The sequence below is a fragment of the Cebus imitator genome, unplaced genomic scaffold, assembly GCF_001604975.1.
Source record: "Cebus imitator isolate Cc_AM_T3 unplaced genomic scaffold, Cebus_imitator-1.0 Scaffold260, whole genome shotgun sequence".
Lineage (NCBI taxonomy): Eukaryota > Metazoa > Chordata > Mammalia > Primates > Cebidae > Cebus > Cebus imitator.
Window position 1 is genome coordinate 2,723,422 of NW_016107575.1, and position 20,026 is coordinate 2,743,447.

Sequence of the window (20,026 nt, forward strand, 5' to 3'; positions counted from 1 at the left end):
AAAAAAAAAAAAAAAAAAAAAAAAAAAGAGAGCAAGAAAGTAATCAAGATGCAAGCCAGAGTCATTCATAACCTAACCTTGGAAGTGACATACCATCACTGAAGCAAGTCAAAAAGTCCCATCCACACTCAAGGGAACGGATTGTATAAGGGTGTGAATACAAGGAGGTAGGGTCCACTGGGGCCATTGTAGAGGCTGCATACCACATTTCCTTAATCCCAAATTTCCTCACTGCTACCAAATGGATGCTGCTTCCTGAGCCACAGCTGATTGGACCAGGAGCAGGTTCCTGACTCAGGCACATCCAACCCACAAGCTGACGAGATGTGTCTTGGTGAGAGCTAAGCCCAGTAGAGGTGATGATTATAAAGTCCAACCAATTACCTTCTCTTTCTGTGTTCAATTTGATCTGAAGATGCAGCAGATGGGAACAGTGTCACTGAACCCTATCAATGGCAGAGCACAAGAACATGAATTTCTGCTGCTGGGGAGGCAGTGAAATGAATCCTGACCCACTGTTGGTGCTAGACTTCAAGAGGGTAAGCTGTGCTACCTTTTTACCCTTTGAAACCTGCTTGTTCTGCCTTTCACAAGTTCCCAGAAGTTATTATTGCCTGGCTAAGAAATTCATGTTTTACTTATTTTCCCATAAAGAAAGCATCTCTTACCACTCATGCCCTAAGGAACACTATGCCCTGCCATCAGAAGAGTCTAAGACCATGTGGAGCCATCAGGTGGTCTACCACAAACATGCCCAGGTCAATAAATGCATGGGTGCTCACAGCAAGAAAAGATCTGTCAATCAACAGGTGTTTTTGAAAATAGCCACCATTTATGGAGGGTACTTATCTCAGTGCTTTACCTGAATTATTTTATTTAATGCTCACAATTACCCTACACCCTCTGTCTTATTATCTCTGTTTTACCAATAAAAACAGAGCCTTGCCCAAGCTCAAAGAGCTGATAAGGAGCAGAGTCAAGATATGTGTCTAAGTCTTTCTAATTCTAGAGCCTATTACATTAGGCCACTTTTCCAGAAACTTCCAGTTCCAGGTGTGTCTCCATCATCAGGTGTGACCTTAGATATGTGTGTAGTAAATAAGTTAACATTGCCTAAAGAGAGGCCTGGACTTTGTGCTCAGGTCTTGAGAGGTGATGTCTAAGCCCTTGCAATGTCATGCCTGATAAAAGTTTTCCTGGGGGCTTTGGGCCACACCAGAAAGTCTAACATTGTGATGTATGTTGGGGTCTTTGAGTCATGTGGTATCAGCTTAACTTCTAGAGGGGCTGGGGGCTTAGGCCAGCCACGTGGGCAGTGACCATGTTTCTGCGATGGAGCCCAATACAGGCTCTGGAGACTTCCTTGGTTGGCAATACTCCATGTGTACTGTCAAACAACATTACTGAGAAAGTAATGCTGGGTACATCTCCCTGGGAGAAGATAACTGGAAGCTCTGTGTTTGGAACTTTCCTGGATTCTGTCCCATGCATTTCTTCCCTTAGCTGTTTCTATTCTGTTTTCTTTTGCTGTAATACACTATAACTCTGAGTAGAATAGCTTTCAGTGATGCTGTGAGTCCTTCTGGTAATATCAAACCCAAAAGTAGTTTGGGAAATCCCTGAACTTGCAATTAGTGGCAGAGTCAGGGCAATTTTGTGATCTGTTCTCTGGCTTTGTAATGTGTCTCTCAGGCTTTCAGCCTGAGTTTCCTTATCCATGACACTGGACAAGATGACAATAATTGCTTTACTTACGTGGAGCTGGAGGCAGTGTGGATAACAAGCTCTGGAGTTGTGCAGTGCACATCCTGAGAAACCCTATGTGGCAGCCCTGGCTATCTTGTAAGTGGTTGTAAGGACTGAATCTTTTTGACATTTATTGAGCACCCACTCTGGAGATCCATAGATAAGTAAGACATGACTCTTGTCCTCAAGGGCTTATCTTACAGGGATGAGACCGATAGGAAAGAAACATTTGATAAGAAACAGTGTCACAACCATGTTATTTTTTAAAAATCTTACTGAAGCCTTACAAAGATACAAAAAAGTACGCACATTTGCTTGTATGGCTCAATGAATGCTCATGAAGTGAACACATCCATGTAACCACCCAGGTCAAGAAGCAGAACATGACCCAGAAGCATCCTAAAGCCCTAGTTCTCTTCCTAATCACCTTTCTTCTTCCTCTCCACATGAAGCCACTACCTTAACTTCTAGCAGCGGGCTTGCATGTTTTTCAACTTTATATAAGTGGAGTACTACCATATGTATTCTTTTTGTGTCTGGCTTCTTGCTTAATGTTATGTTTGTGAGATCCATTCAAGCTGGAGCTGGAAGCTGTGACTCATTTATTTCACTGCTGTAAAGAATTCTGTTTTATGAACATACACCACAATATACAATATATAAAAATCTATTCTAGCCCTGATGTACATTTAGGCTTTTTCTACCTTTTGGCCAACAAAAATTATACAGCACTGAGCAACCTTAGAGGTGTCTTTTGAAGCACATGTGTATGCATTTCTGTTGGCTACCATGGTAGGCAAAGTAACAATCCCTCAACGATGTCTGTGTCCTAATCCCTAGAACCTGTGAATATGCTACATTTCATGGCAGACGGAATGGAGGTAGAAAATGGAAGTAAATTTGTTAATAGCTGACATTAGAGTAGGAAAATTACTCTGGATTATCCAGGCAGGTACAGGGAAGTGCAAAGATCCTTAAATGTAGAAGAGGGAGACAGAAGAGGAGGTCCCAGTGACATAACGTGAGAACTCCCCTCTTGCTAGCTTTGGGACCATCAGACAGCGACTGTGAGTGGGCCTCTAGGAGCTGAAATGGTTAAGGAAATGGATTCGTTCATAGAGTTTCCAGAAGGAACACACCTTTCCTGACACCTTGATTTTAAGTCAGGAAATCCACTTCCCACTTCTGAGCTGCAGAACTGTAGGATAATAAACTGGTATTCTTTTAAGCCACTAAGTTTGTGGCAATCTGTTATGGCAGTGATAGAAAATTAATGCAACTATATTCTGACAAGTAGAATAACTGAGTGTGTACATGTTCATCTCTTATACAGATTGTCAAGCAATTTTTGATTGTGGTTGTACCAATTATACTCCTACCTGGAATCTATGAGTGTCCTCATTGCTCCACACCCTCATCGATGCTTGATGGCATCAGTCTTTTTAATTATAGCCATTCTGTTATGATATCTCATTTCTATTTCTGTATGTGTTCCTCTAATTACGAAGGCAGTGGAATAACTTTTCATGTGATTATTGGACATTTGGGTCTCCTCCTTCGTGAAGGGCTGATCAGATCTCTCGCCATGTGTGATATTGGAATAGAGTAAGATATATTTGGCCTTCATCCCCAGTTCCTGCCCCAGAGCTCCTGAAACTCTTATAATTTCCTTTTGGTAAAATGTTTAATTAACTGATCTTCTCTGATATCTTTTTGTAGGGAGCATCTTTTATTCCAATAGTTGGTCTTTGGCCCCAGTTCCTGACACAGCGCTCCTGAATTCCTTGAAATGTTCTCGGTGATAGGAGTGTCTTTTGTCAAATGACATGACTCTTGGTGGACCCCTGGGTGGGAGCTGGTCACCAGAAGTTTGTGATACTGCCATGGCTAGAAGCTTGGAACTTTCAGCCCTACGCCCTATCCTCCAAAAAGGGAAAAGGACCTGGAGATTGAGTTAATAATTGATTATTGCCTCTGTGATGACACCTCCATAAAAATCACTGACATATGGAGTTCAAAGAGCTTCTGGGTTGCTGAATATATCTGCATGCTGGGAAGATGGTGTACCCCAACTCTAAGGGGACATCCCCTGCACTCAGGACCCTTCCCCACCTCACCCTATGTACCTCTTCTTCTGCTCCTCTGTCTCCTTTATTATATGGTAAACCAACAAACATCAGTGTTTCCCTGAGTTCTGTGAGCTGTTTTAGCAAATTGTCAAACCTGAGGGGAGTTGTGGGAACCTCCGATTTGTAGCCAGGTCGGACAGAAGTGTGGATAACCTGGGGACCCACCACTTGTGATTGGCGTCTGAGTGGAGGGCAGTCTCATGGGCTGAGCCCTTAACCTGAGGGGTCTGCACTAACTCCCGGTAGGCAGTATCAGAATTGCTTGGCATGGGAAGCAAAACACCACACATCTGGTGTCAGAAGTGTTGAATATAGAAGGAAAGACAGTTTTTTCTTAGTCGCGTGCTGTACCTGTTTCCCGTTGTGATAAAAGAGGAATAGAATTTAAAACATAGCTCTCTAGTTATGCATAAAGCCACTCTGCATCCTCAAGTAACAAAATTAGGATTTTCTTTAATATTTTATGAGATTTTTTTTCTTTTCTTACTTGTCTTTAAAATAGTGTTGCAAACAGAAGCAGATTCTAGTCTGGCTATCACAGTATGCCTATTTTAGAGGGCTACAACATAAACCCACATACACACACACACACACACACACACACACACACAGTTGCAAACATATATGGGATAGTAGAAAGAAACATGAAACAACTATTAAAGCCACTAATAAATACGTTTAAAACAGTAGTCATAAACACTAACAGACCATTAGGATATTATTTATAGATTAATAATCTCTGCATGAGACTATTTCATTCAGAGGCTCTGGGATGAGAATATTAGGGCTGGCCTGGGTATTGAATGATGAGACTGATATATGATTTTCTTCAGCTGATATAACTTCTAAAATAAATCATTCATACAGTTGGTGACTCATACAATCCATTTCAGTATACTCGGCTACTTGTTAGGAGATTTTTATTTAATTTAAGCATTTTCAGTATTGTGGATTTTTATTGCACATTGTTTAGTTTTAAGTCTTCGGCAATTGCTATAATAAGGTTACTAGTCAGAGACTGCAGATAAAGAACAGCAATTCAACAATTAAAAGGCAACCAAGAATGCAATCTGTCGAGTAGCAAAAAAAAATTAGACCTGAAACTGCATGAAGATGGGCTGAAGGCCAAAACTATTAATGCAAAATGTGATTATTTCCAGTGGTAAACCAATATGTGTTGGGCTCCTGTGTTACATGGGGGTTTTGTCAGAGAATCAGAGCACCAGTATCTCCTCCCAGAATTCCCTTTTTAATACTTTCAGGATTTATTATACCAGGCAATCCTGTCCTCTTCCTCTGTGCTTCCTCCCTTTACAATTCCTTCTGTTTTTTTTTTGAGACAGAGTCTCGCTCTGTCACCCAGGATAGAGTGCAGTGACACGATCTTGGCTCACTGCAACCTTCGCCTCCCAAGTTCAAGCGATTCTCCTGCCTCAGCCTCCTGAGTAGCTGGGATTACAGGTAGGCGCCAACACGCCCAGCTGATTTTTTTTGTATTTTTAGTAGACACAGGGTTTCACTGTGTTAGCCAGGCTGGTCTCAAACTTCTGACCTTGTGATACATCTACCTTGCCTCCCAAAGTGCTGGGATTACAGGTGTGAGCCACCCCGACCGGCCTACAATTCCTCTTTCTATGTGTCTTTCCATGCTCAGAAAAAGTAAGTCTTTTGAGGACAAGGACCTAGTCTTTTTCATCTTTGTGTATCTTTCTAAATATCTTTGGAAATTGTCTGTTCACCTCTGTTTCCCTCACCCTAGTTCAACCCACATTTCTCACATTGCCTCCTATGGACCCCCTGTCATTCTATAGCCATCCTTACTCCTCACCATCCCACTGCAACCCACCTTAGAAAGTCTCCACCCAGCAGCCAGACTGATCTTACACAAATTTGGTGGAATCATTCCTGTACTTAAAATGGCCTCTCATTACTCCAAACTGTTCCACGTCTCCTGAGGCCTTGCCTGGTCTGCTTCCAGCTTGCCTCATCGGCCTCTTCTAGAGTCTTTCTCCCTCTTGCTTTGAGTTCTACCTTTCAGATCCTAGAACATCCTGTGCTCCGTTCCACCTCAGGGCCCTTGCACACACTGCTCCTCCGAGTCTGGAAGGCTTTCTACCTGATACCAGTCCTTTGGGTCTCACCTTAAGCATCTCTTCCCTAGACCAGCCCTTCAATAATCCCATCCTCAGTCATGTGGTGTTAATATTTGTTCTCAGAGCAAACAACCCTTATTTGTCCTTTCCAGGACTTACCACAATTGTGAAATTTTAACTGTATAATTCATTCATTCCTTCAACCTTCTTGACCATTTAATATGTGCCCAACATCAAATATATACTGGTGAACAAGTCAGACAGGGTCCCTGTCCCCAAAGGGCTTATAGTCTGGGCAGGATGGGGCATGGGGATGAGGGGACTGATACCAAACATGAAACTTATACATGAGAATATATATTGCAAATTATAGTAAGTGCTTAAAGGAAAGAACAGAGTTCCATGAGAGACAAGTGGAGGAGCTCCTACTGTAGACTAGGGAGTTAGGAAAGGCGTCTCCAAGGAGATGAGTTCTAAGTTAAAACCCGAGACAGAGAAGGAGCCAGCCATGGAAACGTGTTCACACACACTGTTCCCTCTGCCGGGACAGGGAATTCAGTGGGAAAGAGTTTGGCATGTTTGAAAAGAAAGAACGAAGCCAGGATGGTTGGAATGCAGTGACAAAGAGAGTAACCCAGGACAAAGTGGGAAAGTAGGCAGGGGCTAGATTGCACAGGGGCTCGTGGCTGTGGTAAGGATTTAGGAGACAATTGTAAGGGCATTGGGAAGACGTTTTGAGGATTTTAAGCAGGGTAGCTATGATTGAACTCTCTTAAGTGGAGAACAGACTGTTGGAAGCAAATGTGAAGGCAGGGATGGCAACTGGGCTCTTTCCAAAAACTTTCCGGGAGGGAAGTGTAATCCCTTGGACTAGCATGGTGGTGATGGAAATGGGATAAACTGGTTAGGGAGGAAAACCCAGAATTTAGTTTTGAACATGTTTGTTTGAGATGTGTGTGAGACTCCAAGTAGACATGTTCAGCAGCCAGTTATACAAGCCGGAGTGAAAGATGAGGTGTTGGCTAGAAATGTAGTAGAATCTCATCTAACGTCAGGGTTAATTTGTAAAGTCAATATGTAAGGTCAAAGCATAAACAATTAAAAATCATCCTTCAGCCGGGCACAGTGGCTCACGCCTATAATTCCAGCACTTTGGGAGGCCGAGGCAGGTGGATCATGAGGTCAAGAGATCGAGATCATCCTGGTCAACATGGTGAAACCCCGTCTCTACTAAAAAATACAAAAATTAGCTGGGCATGGTGGCACATGCCTGTAGTCCCAGCTACTCGGGAGGCTGAGGCAGGATAATTCCTTGAACCCAGGAGATGGAGGTTGCGGTGAGCTGAGATCGCGCCATTGCACTCCAGCCTGGGTAACAAGAGCGAAACTCCATCTCAAAAAAAAAAAAAAAATCCTTCAAAAGCCCTTAGAGCTGTGAACCTGAGTCTTTGGAAGCTCAAAGGCTAGGAGTTAATTTGTTTTTCTCCCTGATGTGTGGCCACAACTCCTACCATCTCCCCTCCTCTCCAATATCTTCTCCAGTTTAAGCGAAGTCCCAGTCTGGTTTGGGCCAGGCGTGGAGGCTCATGCCTGTAATCTCAGCACTTTGGGAGGCCAAGGCGGGCAGGTCACCTGAGGTCAGGAGTTTGAGACCAGCCTAACCAACATGAAGAAATTCCATCTCTACTAAAAATACAAAAATTAGCTAGGTGTGGTGGTGCATGCCTGTAATTCCAGCTACTCAGGAGGATCCCTTGAAACCCCGAGGCAGAGGTAGCGGTAAGCAGAGATCTCGCCATTACACTCCAGCCTGGGCAACAAGAGCAAAACTCCATCTTAAAAAAAAAAGAAAAAGAAAAAACCCAAAACCAAAAAAATAAAGTCTGGTTTGTAGAAATGGAACTATGGAAAAAGTAGGTTTTTGTTTTTTTTTTTTTTTTTTTGTCCATTTTCTCTTTTTATAGCACTTTTGTTTCCATCAAGTGAGTAGAGTTGAATCACTGTTCATCTAATGCAGCTCTACTGTATTACTTGGGAATTCGCAGCAAGCAGATGGTTTTTTAAATAATGTAGATGGATAATTTCACTTAGGGCAAGAGATGAGAGCTGTTCTAGTTTCCTAGGGACATCATAACAAAGTACAAAATCTGGGGTCTTAAAAGAACCAAATTTTATTCTCTCTCCATTCTGGAGGCTGGAAGTCAGGAATCAAGGTGTCTGCAAGGCCGGTCTCCCTCTGAAACCTGCGCAGGAGAATCCCCGGCCCCATCAAGCATCTGGTGTTTGCTGGCAGTGCTTGGCATTTCTCGGCTGGTCAATGTTTCACTCCCATTTCTGCCTCCATAGTCACCAGGCATCCTCCCCTCATGTGTCTGTATTTCCGCACAGTATTCTCTTGCCCATGTGTCTTTCTCCCCACCTCCTAAAAAGACACCAGTCGGATCAGATTAAGAGCTCACCCTTGCCAGTTGCAGTGGCTCACAACTGTAATCCCAGCACTTCGGGAGGCTGAGGCTGGCAGATCACGAGGTCAGGAATTCAAGGCCAGCCTGGCCAACATGGTGAAACTCTGTCTCTACTAAAAATAGAAAAAATTAGCTGGGCGTGGTGGCGGGCACCTGTAATCCCATCTACTCGGGAGGCTGAGACAGGAGAATCGCTTGAACCGGGAGGCGGAGGTTGCAGTGAGCTGAGACTGCGCCACTGCACTCCAGTCTGGGCAACAGAGCGAGACTCACTCTCAGAAAAAAAAAAGGAGCTCACCCTTCTCCCCATATGACCTCATCTTAAATAATTATAGCTGCAAAGACCCTATTTCCAAATAAATAAGGCACTGGGGGATTGGGACTTCAAGGTGTCTTTTAGGGGAACACAACTCTGCATAACAAGGGTGCAGGGCCCTCTCTCAGCAGTAGCAGTGGTGGAAGTCTGGTGGGCTGGGCAAGGTCAAAAAAAATAGCAACTCATCTGAGCGGTCATTTTCAACTGGGCTGTGCTCCCCATTAGAATGTCTGTCTTTCCCCTCAGAATGTAATAGACTCCATGGAGACAGAGGCTCTATCTCTCCTGTTCCCCACTCTTCCTCAAAACTGTGGGTAACATGAAAATAAGTTACCTTTGATAGGACGGGAGCAGTGGCTCATGCCTATAATCCTAGCACTTTGGGAGGCCGAGGCAGGCAGATCACTTGAGGTCAGGAGTTCAAGACCAGCCCGGCCAACATGGTGAAACCCCCGTCTCTAAAAAAAATACAAAAAATTATCCAGGCATTGTGGTGGGTGCCTGTAATCCCAGCTACTCAGGAGGCTGAGGCAGGAGACTCACTTGAACCTGGGAGGTGGAGGTTGCAGTGAGCCAAGATCATGCCGCTGAACTCCAGCCTGGGCAACAGAACAAGATTCCATCTCAAAAAAAAAAAAAAAAAAAAAAAAAAAAAAAAAAAAAAAAAAAAAAAAATGTTACCTTTGCTGTACTTTCTAAACCACAGTCTGTTTCTCATAGGAAAAGCTCAACTTTCCAGAGACATTTCCAGTAATCTCTTCACTTTCTAGATTCATCTTCCCCTTTCAGACCACATCTCTGCTGACTCAGGTTTCATCCACCTTCCTGAGTCTGGCCAGAACATACTGCAATAGGGGCAGCTACCACATGGAATCACAGTCAGACGACCCTCCCATTGCATCTGGTTTGCCCTGGTCATTATATGGGTATTCCCAGTCTACTTCGGTCCTTTCCAAAATGTGTCTTTCCAGACTCCACATTCCTTGGTGTAGTTTTCATGAACTGCTCCCCAACCTCAGGGTGCAAACATGATCACGGTCTTTTTTATTTTTCTATTCGATTGCACAAGCGGTCAAATGACTAATTCACTGAAAGCAGGTGCCTCTCATGGGAACTTTCATTCTCCTCCTCCACCATGTTGAAGAGACTATAATTTGCAATATATATTCATGTATTACTTTCATATTTAGTATCAGCCCCCCATCCCCCATGCCCTCCTATCCCCCATGCCCCATTCTGCCCAGACTATAAGCTCTTTGGGGAAAGGGACCCCATCTGTCTTGTTCATCAGTATATATTTGGTGTTGGGCACATATTAAGTGCTCAAGGAAGTTGAAAGAATGAATTAATTACACAGTTAAAATTTCTGGAGGCTTATACAGCCTCCAGAGGAGTCAGGCTTGTCTCCATAACCCCCCAAAAGAGAAAAATAGGGTCTCCAGGCTTCTACTCTTATTGATTCTTATTATCCCAAGGTGTCACTGTTGAAGACTTGTTTTTTGCTGTCTCAGAGCTGACAATGATTTGCCCTGGGATGACGCCTTTTAGAAAGCCCAGATCCCATCACAAGCCACTGTGGTTCTTAGGAGAACAATCACACATTCTCAGTATGAGGTTCTATAAAAGTGCCCCAAGCCTCTTCTAGCTGATCTCTCTGCTTTTATTCTGCTTTTATTCTTGCTGTAATGGATTATTCTGAAAGTGTAGAGAAAGCTAAAATCCCAAAAGATACTGGAGGCAAGAATGGATAGTAGTGTAGGGAAAAGAAAGTACATGGAAGATGCTGTTTTCTGCATGAGATCCTTGCATTAAATCATGTCAGCCTTAGTGTGAAGTCTTGAGTTATACTTTATGTTGTATGCCTCTACGAAATTGAGCCCACCTAAAACCCTAGGAAAGAAACGGTAGTCACCGGAGGGAGTAGAGGACTGACACCATTTCCCCTGCTTGCAGGTGTTTAGAATATAGAGAAAAGAGCTCTGAACCTGGAACCAGAACCAGAAGACCTGTGTTCAAGTCATCGCCTTGCTGCTATTAGCTGTGTGGCCTCCAGAAGTCACTCGATTCCTTTGACCTCAATGACCAGTCTGTCAACTCAGGACAGTTCTAGTCTTCTCCATTTTACAGTGTTCTTGTGAGAATCAAATGGAGTAATTTGAAAACCGTAAAGCACCATGGAAATACAAGGCCTTTCCCCGCAGGCTTTTCTAAAAATTAATAGACTTCTCTGGTTTACAGAAAAATTAAGCAGAAAGTAGGGTCCGTATATACTCTCTGCCCTCTTCCCCTGTATCCCCTATTATTAACTCCTTGCATCAATTTGTTGCAATTGTAGACCCAATGTTGTTATATCCTTATTAACTAACATCCATAGTCTACATTGGGGTGTTTGTTTGTTTGTTTTGAGGGGGAGTTTCACTCTCGTTGCCCAGGCTGAAGTGCAATGGCACGATCTCGGCACACCACAACCTCCCCCTCCCGGGTTCAAGTGATTCTCCCACCTCAGCCTCCCAAGTAGCTGGGATTACAGGCATGCACCACCATGCCCAGCTAATTACATATTTTTAGTAGAGATGGGGTTTCTCCATGTTGGTCAGGCTGGTCTCGAACTCCCGACCTCAGGTGATCCACCTACCTCACCCTCCGAAAGTGTTGGGGTTACAGGCGTGAGCCACTGCTCCTGGCCAGCATTAGGGTTTATTTTTGTGCTGTACATTCTGTGGGTTTTGGCAAATGTATGACACATATCCACCATGACGGTATTACACAGAATAGTTTCACTGCCCTACGAATTCCCTGTGTTCCGCCTATTTATAGCCCCCTCCCTCCCCCTGAACCCCTGGCAACCTCTGATTGTTTTACTCTCTGCATAGCCTTGTCATTCCCAGATGTCATGTAGTTGGAATCATACTATATGCATATAGCCTTTTCAGATTGGCTTCCTTCACTTGGCAATATGCATTTCAGTTTCTTCCATGTCTTGTCTTTTCTGCATTTTTTTTTTTTTAGATAGAGTCTTGCCCTGTCACACAGGCTGCAATCTCAGCTTCCTGGGTTCGAGTGATTCTTCTGCCTCAGCCTCCCAAGCAGCTGGGATTACAGGTGCACACCACCACACCCAGCTAATTTTGCATTTTTAGTAGAAATGAGGGTTTCACCATGTTGGCCAGGCTTGTCTCAAACTCCTGACCTCAAGTGATCTGCCCATCTCAGCCTCCCAAAGAGCTGGGATTACAGGCGTGAGCCACCACATCTGGCCACCTCCATGCCTTTTAGTTGATAGCTTGATAGCTCATTTCTATTCATTGCCGAGTAATATTCCAATTTATAAGTGTATTCCCAACAGCCTTTTTACTTAAAAAAAAAATTGCCAAAGACTACATTGCCTTAGAGCTCAACTAAAATAAGTATCAAGTGCTATGTGAGAGAGAAAAGGTGGAGAATGGAAGATGGATATGGGAGGATGAACGGAGGCCACAGGCCCTTGTGTAGATGGTGTGTTCTGGTGGAGGGAGGGGTTCTGGGCTGGTTGTAAATATAAGAACCACAATATATCCACTCTATCCCCTCCTTGAAATACAGATCAGCTGCCAGCAGCCTGATCCCTTAAGTGCAGGGCCTGAGCAGTCACCCTAACGCGTGGTACCTGGGTTCAGTACTGATGGCAGATCAAGAAAGAAATGCTAGTGTTATGCGTGTCTCAAACGACGGCACTCCTAGCTGCATGCCTGATCTATAAGAGCATGCCATAGATGCCTGAATGAATGGTTGAAGAAACACAGGCTAGGCTGCCAGACTTGGGGACTGGGGGAAGGCGGAGGGAGGAGGCAGAAAGGAAGGGTCATTAATGATCTTTTCATAAGGCCTTGGAGAGACTATTGCCAGGCCCCAGACCCCCTTTACAAACTGCTGAAGACTGCAGAGTGACTGTTTGAATCACACTCAAGCCACGACATCCCCGAGATCCCTGACAATAAAGCAAACAGTAAGCCGGCGCTGGCTAATAGAGGAACCCGGAGGGAAATAGGCTTGTGCTGTTTATCGACAATTCTCCTCTACAGCCGGATCTTCAGCGCCACCTAGTGGTACGCTCTTCAGGCCGGCTGCACTACCAAAGCGACTCACTAAGACTCAAATGCCTTGGTTTAAAGCTGCAGGGATTAAAGCTTTCCTCTTAAGGTCTAAGATAAGAGACTATGTGAGCATAATGAACAAATTGAGAGCTTTAGGATACACTTCAGTGAATTTTAAGTCACAAAACTTAATCTCAGCAATTACAAACACAATTAGCAACAGGATTTTGTATTCGCCCATACTATTTTGCAATTTTGGACATTGAGTAGTTTTGGACAGTGAAGCCAAGATCAAAAGTTAAAGCTGTGCAAAGGGAATGCCAATCCGAGAAGGGAAAAAGATAATCTGATCCAGCCCCTGCCTTCCAGGCAGAGGAAGTGTTATTTTCATTTCACATTTAAAGCAAGTAAAGCCCTGCTAAATGTCCAAGGTCAAATGTCCAATAAATGAGGCAAGGACTTCAATTGTGTGGAGTGTGCCTTTTCATTTGCTAGGCTGCTTCAAAGTGCCCCTTTTCTTTCAATGTTTGCTTTGTTTCACTACAGTTGCGCTGATATTCTCCTACCAGTGGTTCAATCAGCTTTATTTCTATTCCAAACTCACAAACTATAGTGTTCCCCTAAAGGCTTGGGTCACTCTGTCTCTCACGCAGGAACTAGAATTCCCCATAATTTTCCTAATGTGTATGGCAGTTCATGTGTTATACATACATTAAATATCTTATGTATAATGTTAACTCATATTCCCATTAGTTGTTAACTGATCTTCAGTTAGGTCAGTTTCTATATGTAAGATTGTAAATATTAATTAGATTGCAATTAATTAGTTGATCATGATAATTGTATTAGTTATGTAATTCACAATGAATTTTTAAAATTCTCCCTTTTTTATTTTTTTGAGATGGAGTCTCACTCTGTCACCAGGCTGGAGTGCAGTGGTGCGATCTTGGCTCACTGCAACCTTCACCTCCCGGGTTCAAGCGATTCTCCTGCCTCAGCCTCCCCAGTAGCTGAGACTACAGGCAAGCACCGCCACACCCAGCTAATTTTTCTATTTTTAGTAGGGACGGGGTTTCACCATGTTGGCCAGGATAGTCTTGATCTCTTGACCTTGTGATCTGCCCACCTCGGCCTCCCAAAGTGCTGGGATTATAGGTGTGAGCCACCGTGTCCAGCCAGTCTGCCTTTTCTTTAAGAGAATGTGGTTTGGAATTAAAAGGAGAACTTACATTTACTCAGCATCAGATATTGACGAGGTGATTTTTACATATAGTAATCTTTCTGATTAACCCTACTAGGTAAGTTAAATAATTATCTTTATATTGATGAAGAAACAAAGACAGAAATTGTAAATAACCACACCTAGATAGACACTAAACAGAAGAGCTAGAAATCAAAAGTGGATTTTCTGTCTTGAAGTCAAGTAGTATTTCTGCCAGACCTCTTGAATCCACTAGACTCAGAGCCCAGAAGTCTAAGTTTTATTTCCAACTTAAATACCACATACAGTGCTATATACTATAATATCCTTTTGAAAATTCACTGTGCTCATTTGTATATCAACAGTCCTATTGAATTCGAATATAAACATACATGTTTAGCACCACTCACGGAATTATTGATTTCATTTTTTTGCTTTTGAGTGTGTATGTATATCTATTAACTCTCCTCTGAAATAGTGCTCTTTAAAGCACACAATGAGGAATGCGGGTCTGGAAGATAATATGCTGGAAAGCCTGATTGGAGCGATCTGGACTACAGAGCTGTGAACCGAACGAGGATTCAGTCTTCCAAAATAGTCCTTGGGCATCCTTGCCAAAAACAGCTCAGAGCATAATTTTGTTTTAAAATACTTGTTTGTAACCTTGCTTGTTGAAGAAAGCATTCATGTAGGCGAGCAGGATTTCAACGGCATAATGGTTATCACCAGGGTTCTCGAGAATGGAAAATGTATCATGGCATCCTCTCACTTCCTGTCTTTGACGTCGCTCTCCCCTTCTTGGATTGCTTTCCACTCTGGTGGCTCATCTTCACCTGCCCCTCCCAGGGTTTATTGGGTTTCACTGTTACCTCTCATACCTCTTCTGATTTCCTCAGTGCTTGTCAGTTTGCTGTTAGAAAAACAATCTGACCAAATTGATGTCTGTCATATTATCAGTCCTTTGTGCTTCAGGAGTATTGGTGATGGGAATAATTAAGCCTCCTCTAACTGGAAAATTTTAAATAGATTCGGGGAGGTTTGGGAGAAAGAGTGTCCATGACTGTCTGACTCTGTAACACCAAGCTTATCTGTTCCATTTTCCCACATCACACAGCCTCTGCCAGTGGATTCAGTGCTATTTGTACTGGGACTCTTATCCTAGCCTCAAATCTAGCATAGGAGGCACAGACAGATGCAGAAAAAATACAGCAACCATTCGTGATAAAAACTCCCAGAAAAATAGAAATGCAAGGAACTTTGTTAGCCTCATGAAGAGCACCTATGAAAAATTTATAGCTAAGATAACTCTTAATGGTGAGATTCGGAATGCTTTGCTCCCCAAATCAGCAATTAGATGGGAATATCTATCTACTCTCAGCAATTCTATTTAATACTCTTCTTAAATACTAATTGATAATATAAAGAAATAAAAGATGAGAAATACTGAGATTGAAAAGCAAAAAGTAAAACTGCCCTTATTTGCAGATGACATGATTGTATACGTGAAAAATCCTAACAACTACAAAATGTACCAAAGACGTGTATTTAGTAAATCCGCAGTATCCAAAGCGAATGTAAAAATAAAAAGCATATCTAGGCCGGGTGTGATGGCTCACGCCTGTTATCCCAGAACTCTGGGAGGTCAAGGTGGGTGGATCACCTGTGGTCAGGAGTTCAAGACCAGCCTGGCCAACATGGTGAAACCCTGTCTCGACTAAAAAGGCAAAAAACTGGCCAGGCATAGTGGTGAGCACCTGTAATCCAAGCTACTGGGGAGGTTGAGGCAGGAGAATCGCTTGAACCAGGACGTGGAGGTTGCAGTGTGCCGAGATTGCACCATTGCACTCCAACCTGGGCAACAAGAGTGAAACTCCATCTCAAAAAAAAATAAAAAGTTTATCTATATTCTAAAAATCAACAATTGGAAATGGAGATTTAAATAATACCATGTACAACAGTACTAAACGTGGAAAACACTGGGATATATTTAACAAAATACAGTGCAAGACATGTACATTTAAACTTAGGAAACATTACTGAGATGAATAAAATAATGCCCAAGTAAGTGGAGATAAATACCATATTTATGAACTGGAAGACTCAATATTGTAAAATGATTAAGTCTCCTTAAATTGGTCTATAAATTCAACATAATCTGGATCACAAGCACAGTTTCATTTATTGCAGACAAAAAATAAATTGACAAGCTGATTCTAAACGCTATAGAAATTCAAAGAACTTAGAATAGCGAAAATATTTTGAGAAAAGAGAACAAAATTGGAGGACTTAAGCTAGCCAGTTTCAAGACTTACTAAAGAACCTTGTTAATCAAAATAGCATGGTATTGGCATAAAGATGAACACACTGGCATAAAGATGGCATAAAGAATAGACCAGTAGAACAGAATAAAGAATCCAGAAACAGTCCATACATATATGGTTCAATGATTTGCCAAGGTAAGTCAGTGGCAGAAAGGATGGTATTTTAAGAAATAATGTTGGACTGGGTACAGTGGTTCACACCTGTAATCCCAGCACTTTGGGAGGCCGAGACAGGCAGATCACCTGAGGTCGGCAGTTCGAGACCAGCCTGACCAACACGGAGAAACCCCATCTATACTAAAAATACAAAATTAGACAGGCATGATGGTGCATGTCTGTAATCCCAGCTCCTCGGGAGGTTGAGGCAGGAGAATCCCTTGAACCTAGGAGGTGGAAGTTGCAGTGAACCAAGATTGTACCACTGCACTCCAGGCTGGGCGACAAGAGCAAAACTCCATTTCAAAAAATAAATAAATAAATAAAGTTGGAACAACAGAAGAGAGCCATATGGGAAAAAGAACCTCAACCCCTGCCTCACACAGTTCACAAACACTAACTTAAAATAGGTAGTAGACCTAACCAAAAAATAAAAATGATAAAACTTCTGCAAGAAAATGTCAGAGAAATTGGAATGATCCTGTGTTAAGTAAAAAACTCCTAAATGGGCTCTATAAATATGAACTATAAAAGAAAAAAAGTAATAAATTATACTTTACCAAAACGTAAAGCTTTTGCTTTTAAAAAGTACTTTTATGAAAATAAAAAAGCAAAACAGACTGGAAGAAAATATTTGCAAAAGATATCTGAAAGGGATTTATATGTAAAATATATAAAGAATTTTTAAAAGTCAGTAAGAAGAAAGAGTACTTTTTTTTATTATACTTTAAGTTCTGAGGTACATGTGCAGAATGTATAGGTTTTTACATAGTTATACATTTTCCATGGTGGTTTGCTGCACCCATCAACCTGTCATCTACATTAGGTATTTCTCCTAATATTATCCCTTTCTCAGCCCCACACCCACTGACAGGCCCTGGTGTGTGATATTCTCCTTTCTGTATCCATGTGTTCTCATGGTTCAGCTCTCACTTATGAGTGAGAACATGTGATATTTTGTTGTCTGTTCCTGTGTTAGTTTGATGAGAGCGATGGTTTCCAGCTTCATCCATGTCCCTGCAAAGAACATGAACTCATCCTTTTTATGGCTGCACAGTATTCCATGGTGTGTATGTGCCACATTTTCTTTATCCAGTCTATCATTGATGGGCATTTGGGTTGGTTCCAAGTCTGTGCTATTGTGAACAGTGCTGCAGTAAACATACATGTGCACATGTCTTTATAGTAGAATGATTTATAATATTGGGGGTGTATACCCAGTAATGGGATTGATGGGTCAAATGGAATTTCTATTTCTGGGTCCTTGAGGAATTGCCACACTGCCTTCCACAATGGTTGAACTAATTTACACTCCCACCAACAGTGTAAAAGCGTGCCTATTTCTCCACATCCTCTCCAGCATCTGTTGTCTCATGACTTTTTAATGATTGCCATTCCAACTGGCATGAGATGGTATCTCATTGTGGTTTTTATTTGCATTTCTCTGATGACCAGTGATGATGAGCATTTTTTTCGTGTGTTTGTTGGCTGCATAAATGTCTCCTTTTGAGAAGTGTCTGTTCATATCCTTTGACCACTTTTTGATGGAGTTGTTTTTTTCTTGAAAATTTAAGTTCTCTGTAGATTATGGATATTAGCCCTTTATCAGATGGATAGATTGCACAATTATTCTGTGTTCACTCTGATGATAGTTTCTTTTGCTGTGCAGAAGCTCTTTAGTGTAATTAGATCCCATTTGTCAATTTTGGCTTTTGTTGCCATTGCTTTTGGTGTTTCGGTCGTGAAATCTTTCCCCATGCCTGTGTCCTGAATGGCACTGCCTAGGTTTTTCTTCTAGGGTTTTTATGGTCTTAAGTCTTATGTTTAAGTCTTTAATCCATCTTGACTTGTTGTTTGTATAAGGTATAAAAAAGGGATCCAGTTTCAGCTTTCTGCACATGGCTAGCCAGTTTTCCCAACACCATTTATTAAATAGGGAATCCTTTCCCCATTGCTTGTTTTTGTCAGTTTTGTCAAAGATCAGATGGTTGTCGATGTGTGGTGTTGTTTGTGAGGCCTCTGTTCTGTTCTATTGGTCTATATTTCTGTTTTTGTACCAGTACCAGTACCATGCTGTTTTTGTTACTGCAGGCTTGTAGTGTAGTTTGAAGTCAGGTAGCATGATGCCTCTAGCATTTTTTTTTTTTTCTACTTAGGATTGTCTTGGCTATGTGGGCTCTTTTTTGGTTTCATATGGAATTTAAAGTAGCTTTTTCCAATTCTGTGAAGAAAGTCAATGGTAGCTTGATGGGGATAGCATTGAATCTATAAATTACTTTGGGCAGTATGGCCATTTTCACAATATTGATTCTTCCTAACCATGAGCATGGAATGTTTTTCCATTTGTTTGTGTTCTCTCTTATTTCCTTGAGCAGTGGTTTGTAGTTCTCCTTGAAGAGGTCCTTCACATCCCTTATAAGTTGTATTCCTAGGTATTTTATTCTCTTTGTAGCAATTGGGAATGGGAGCTCACTCATGATTTGGCTCTCTGTTTGTCTGTTATTGGTGTATAGGGATGCTTGTGATTTTTGCACATTGATTTTATATCCTGAGACTTTGCTGAAGTTGCTTATCAGCTTAAGGAGATTTGGGGCTGAGACGGGATTTTCTATGTATACAATCATGTCATCTGCAAACACCCTCTTTTCCTAATTGAATATCCCTTATTTCTTTCTCTTGCCTGATTGCCCTGGCCAGAACTTCCAATACTCTTTTGAATAGGAGTAGTGAGAGAGGACATCCTTGTCTTATGCCAGTTTTCAAAGGGAATGCTTCCAGTTTTTGCCCATTTAGTATGATATTGGCTGTGAGTTTGTCATAAATAGCTGTTATTATTTTGAGACATGTTCTATCAATACCTAGTTTATTGAGAGTTTTTAGCATAAAGCGCTGTTGAATTTTGTTGAAGGCCTTTTCTGCATCTATTGAGATAAGCATGTGGTTTTTGTCATTGGTTCTGTTTATGTGATGGATTATGTTTATTGATTTGTGTATGTTGAACCAGCCTTGCATCCCAGGGACGAAGCCAACTTGATCGTGGTGGATAAGCTTTCTGATATGCTGCTGGATTTGGTTTGCCAGTATTTTATTGAGGATTTTTGCATCAGTGTTCATCAGGGATATTGGACTAAAATTTTCCTTTTTGTTGTGTTTCTGCCAGGTTTTGGTGTTAGGATAACTGGCCTCATAAAATGAGTTAGGGAGGTTTCCCTCTTTTTTTTTAATCATTTAGAATAGTTTCAGAAGGAATGGTACCAGCTCCTCTTTGTACCTCTGGTAGAATCCAGCTGTGAATCCATATGGCCCTGGACTTTTTTTGGTTGATAGGCTATTAATTGCTGCCTCAATTTCAGACCTTGTTATTGGTCTATTCAGGGATTCAACTTCTTCCTGGTTTAGGCTTGGGAGGGTGTATGTGTCCAGAAATTTATCCATTTCTTCTAGATTTTCTAGTTTATTTGCATAGAGGTGTTTATAGTATTCTCTGATGGTAGTTTGTATTTCTGCGGGATTGGTGGTGATATCC

The 20,026-nt window shown here is 42.0% G+C and overlaps 1 long non-coding RNA gene across 2 annotated transcripts in view; it reads left to right on the plus strand.

The window, feature by feature from the left end:
• The window catches only part of LOC119467102, a 35,928-nt gene that overhangs the window by 10,248 nt on the left and 5,654 nt on the right, over positions 1 to 20,026 (plus strand). The window contains exons 2-3 of one of the 2 annotated variants that reach the window (XR_005195634.1): positions 416 to 539; positions 655 to 828. This is a non-coding gene — a long non-coding RNA (uncharacterized LOC119467102). Of the gene's footprint in view, positions 1 to 415; positions 540 to 654; positions 829 to 20,026 lie in introns of those variants that run through there. The other variant, XR_005195633.1, reaches the window with a different exon arrangement.